Here is a 4,601-nt window from a genome sequence, read left to right as displayed (position 1 = left end):
CCCCGCGGGGCTCCGGGATCAGCCGCCCGACCGCAGCCCCACTTTGTTTCCCAGCTCCGCGGGGCGCGGAGAGAGACGCGGGGGGCGCGGATCCATCTCCCGCGGGCTCAGGATGCCAGACCGCCCCGCTGGGAGAGGGCGGAGGGAAAACATCAAAAAACGGAAAGAGTTTGGAGTTTCGTTAAGAAACAGACGAAACAAAACGCTGAGTTAAAAAAATAAGATAAACCCCAAGAACTTGGACCAAAACCTCAGAAAGACCCCCCCGCACGTAACTCCGGGAGATCCTGTTGTCCCGCACCGCTGCCCGGCGCGGTCCCGACTCCCCACAAGGTAAGTTCATTTATTTTGTGTGTGTTTGTGTTAAAATGTGTGCAAGGGAGAGGAGAAGAACTCACCATTTCGCTGGGATAACAAGGCCAGATCGGGATCGGATTGGAAATGCTGAGGCTTCGCCTGCTTCCTCCGCGACATGCTGGCTCAAACATCAGCTGGGGCAGAATAAAAAATTACTAAAAAAAAATCTTCTCAAAATTACGGAAATCGAGCCTCCCCCCCCCAGCCTCCCCGATCCTCCGCGCACCGCGCATGTGTCCTGCTATAATTATGATTATCAATAATGCATTGCGATTAATCATAGAGGGGCTCTTTGAAAGGCGATTGGCACATGGCCAGCTCTATTCAAACCAGCTCGCCTTAATCAATTAGGCGCTGATTTGCTGGAGACCCTTGTCTCTCCGCCGCTCCCACCCAATGAGTCGATCCATGTGGCAGGAGAAGGGGCTGGATTTCCCCAAAGCTGTTTGGATACAGTTTAACCCTCTTAGCAACCAGCTGGAGCTGCATCGCGCCATCCCGGTTACTATAGGAATGTGTCTCCCTTCGCCCCTTCCTCCAGCCCCGACGGGCTCCCCGCGCCTCCCTCCCTCCTTCCCGCAGTTCTGCGCTGCGTTTCACTTTTTTTTTTTTTTCCCCTTTTTTTTTTTCCCCCCTCTTGTTGGAAGAAAATCCTTTAATGGGATTTTTTTGAGGAAACATTCCCCTCTTTACTTTCCTCAGTGCTTCTCTTGGAAGCTTCTCTTGCTTCTCAGGGAGTTCCATCTTACCTCTTACTGAAAACCAGAAAAAAATTACCTGATTCCATCTTGTGTTGGTTTTTGCATTCTGTATACTTCTTCCAAGCTCTGAACAGTAGAACTTGTTAGGCATGGGTGGGGTTTTTTCTTCTTGGGGAAGGAAATACTTGGAAAAAAGGGGAGGAGGAAGAAAGAGGAGTGTAGTCTCTTGCCAGACATGAATGATTGAATTTAAGATGTTTCTGTTACTTCTGTCTTAACTCGTCACATCAGTTTTTTTGTGTGGTTGTTATATAGGCTATATTTCTTTTAAAGTACTGTATTGGGACATTTTTACTGTTTTGGTTTTGTCTTTGCCCCTTTAAATGGGATAGTTCTTAAAACCCTGACTTAGAGCATAGTCATGCAAACAATTGTATTGGCACCTCCGAGTGCAGCAATGAGTATCAGGGGACAGAAGGGAGCGGCAAGAACCTTTCAAAACACAGCTGCCACTGACAGAATGGCACCACGGCTCTCTTTTACTCTGAAATGAATTTGTTAAGGAGCAACTGAATTTGAACTTGCTTGTTCTTAAATAGTCTCTCCTATTGAGAAATCTTTGTTTTAAGAGCGACTCCTTTCTCATTTGAACTTCATAACTTACTAGTAATTTTTACGAGTTGTTGGTCTTTCGGGAAGTTTTATCAGCTGAAGGGAAAGTGGATCTTTGTTCAACTCAGAGTACACAGTAAAATTTTTTCTTTAAGGAAACGTTCCTATACTCAACACTCCCGGCGCTGGGACCCTGCGGGCGCCGCGCTCCTGCCCTGGGATGCCCCGCGCACCAAACTTTTACGCCCATGTGTTACTTCCAGAGGAGGAACCTCTCACAAACAAATGTCACGATCTTGAAATAAAAACTATACTTGCAAAGAGGCTACAAATAAGGCTATTTTTAATAGCTCGTGTCCAGCGATACACGTACGGCGTGGGTAAAGGGTGGGTGTCCCCGCCGAGCTCCGCTCTCCGCGCCCCTCCGCGCGTCACGCTGCTGCGGGCACGGAAAGTTACTCTGTAAAATAAGCTGAACCGGCAGAAGCGGGAGCACAGGCGTTTCCTTCCCTCTACCCTGACCCATCTAGTGCTCTCTCCTCCCACTCCCCCCGCTGGATTATTTACTCTTCTATAGAAGCTACTCCTTTTTCCCGTATTAATATTAACAAACTCTCTGTAAAAGCAAGAGGCTGATCAGATCCAACTCATTTCAATTTCAAATGAGCCGGTAAAGCCTAGAGAGTGAGCGAGAGGAGAACGGAGAGAGGGACAAATCCTCCCATTCGAGGAACTGGCTCACTGGCGTTTTCTTCTCATTATTAAACGAAAGAGACTGTAAAATGTTTATCAATAAGGGTGGGGGGAAGAAAAACAGCCGCAAACCCCAACCAAACAAACGCATACGAAGCGAAAAATCCTCCCAGGTGCCACTCCAGTACTTAGTCAGCTTTGCAAAGTGGTCACTGACGCTTCTTTTCATTTCTGCACAGGCGAGCCCCCTCCCTCCCCGCAGCATTCGGTACAGTAGATTTTGAGAAAAAGACAAACGAAGCTATCAGCGGGGATGATGTTGAAGAATGAAGATAATAATGTTGCTATAGGTGGTACTTCACATGACATTATTTTTCACTGAATATTTAAAGAGATGTTTCGGCAGAGATGGATACACTCAGCGCAGGCTGTCACCCTCCTTACCCTGAGACAGTGGGAAAGAAACCGAACCTGAACGCACAGAAACGCACTCGTTACTCACTGCTAGCCACACGTAGATGCACACAAAATACCCACGCGGATCTATTTGCACATTTATGCCTGTATTTCTAACTGTATCAATCACTCCATTAGCTTCCTACGGTTTCTAAAGCTAGACGATCTCCCAAAATTATTCGCGTTCACAATTTCATTATACTTTTGCCGATTAAGCTTGGGACAAATTTCCCCAGATGTGCAGTACCTTTGCTTCGTGGCTGGAAAAAGGCGGCCGTGGACAGGTAATTAAAAAGCAACAACAACAACAACAGGACGAAAAAGAGTGGCTGAAAGAAAAAGAAATTAATTTGGAGAAATTAAGTTTTACAACTTTTTTTTTCTCGTTTCTCTTCTCCTCGCTAGTGTTAAAACAGCGCCTGGTATTTCGTCCAAGACCGATTGATTATTTATTGTTTGTTTTCCTCTCCTTCGCTGGGGGCCGGGAGGGGTGGGGAAAGGGTGGGGGCAGAGCAGCAGTGCCAGGGCTAGAGAAAAATCGGTCTTTATTGTTGTTGATAGCAATACATCAATTAAACGTCATTGTCTCTAACAGAAGTTGTGAGAGTTCACAAGCGTAAATACTCTGATCTCGGGTTTTCCCTCTCGATGCTCCGAATGACAGTGACATATTTTTCCCTCCCCACCACACCTTGGAGACTTTTTTTCCCCTCTCGGATTATTCTTTTTAATGGAGGTGGGAGGCTTTCTAATGTGCTTCAATGCAAATCAGCCTTGCTGCAAGACACCCGTGGTGGGGATCGATCTCCAGTTCATTGAGATGAGCACTGAAGGGAGATGGTAAACAGGGGATAATTTGCAGTTCATTCTGCTGAGAGACGATTCCAATGAGATGCATCACAGTAGACTGGATTATTGTTATTCAGGTTTGCGATCAGACACAACACCCATAGCACGATGGAGTTAAAAGCTGCACGATCCCCTCATAGTTAAAAAACATTGTTAATAACGATCGGCGGGATGGAGGGGAAATCCAGCTGATTTCATATTTTGTGCCCATGACTCCCGAGCCCCCTCCGCCCGAGCGGCGCGGGGCGCTGCCCCGCACCGCTCGCACGTCCACCCTGCCAAAATACCCGCTTCTCACTTAGCAGGGCGCTTGGTCTTTTATTTATGGGGTTTTTTTCTTCCTTCTCTTCCTGCTCGTTTTCTATGTTCTCTGTTTGCCTGTATTTTAACTGAAAAAGCACACTTCACTGGAGTTCCGAGCGCCGCTCCAGCTGACCTCGCAAGTTCGCCGTTTGTCAGCTAACACAGGTTACATATATTTTAGAAATGTGTGTAATTAGGGGCTTCCAGATGCTGCAGTCAGCTGGGAACTTGGCTTTATGCTCCGATGTATAATAAACTTTTGAGACAGTCCTAGGGCGCAGCTACCCCGGGGCAGCGAGCACCAGCTCTCCGGAATTGTTTTATTATCAATAGCCTGGATCACGCTATTCACTATGGACATTGCAAGTCCTGTGACTGTGTGGGTTTAGGTATGACTACTTTTGTGGCCATGCTGTCTCCCCTTCCTTGCTCCCTTCCCTCTTTTTTTTTTTTTTTTTTTTTTTTTTTTTATTTTCTAACGGTAATTCTCCAGGGGGAAGGAAGAGAGAAAAAAAGAAAAAAAAAAAGAAGAGGAGGGGGCACGAGAATTGAATCCTTTGCCATTATTACTGACAACTAATAATTGATTATTGCTCACAAACACAAGCTTTTACCCGCATAATTGAATCG

At 46.5% G+C, this 4,601-nt stretch overlaps 1 long non-coding RNA gene across 1 annotated transcript; it reads right to left on the bottom strand.

The window, feature by feature from the left end:
- Positions 1–394: 394 nt before the first annotated feature.
- On the bottom strand, positions 395–907 carry LOC108448322. Its single transcript, XR_001864166.1, has 2 exons — positions 584–907; positions 395–491 (listed from the first exon to the last, which is right to left on the bottom strand). It is a non-coding gene; the product is annotated as an uncharacterized LOC108448322 (long non-coding RNA).
- Between the last annotated feature and the right edge of the window lie 3,694 nt (positions 908–4,601).

This window comes from Corvus brachyrhynchos, unplaced genomic scaffold (assembly GCF_000691975.1).
Source record: "Corvus brachyrhynchos isolate BGI_N302 unplaced genomic scaffold, ASM69197v1 scaffold26, whole genome shotgun sequence".
Taxonomy (NCBI): domain Eukaryota; kingdom Metazoa; phylum Chordata; class Aves; order Passeriformes; family Corvidae; genus Corvus; species Corvus brachyrhynchos.
This window is presented reverse-complemented; position numbering and strand designations above follow the sequence as displayed.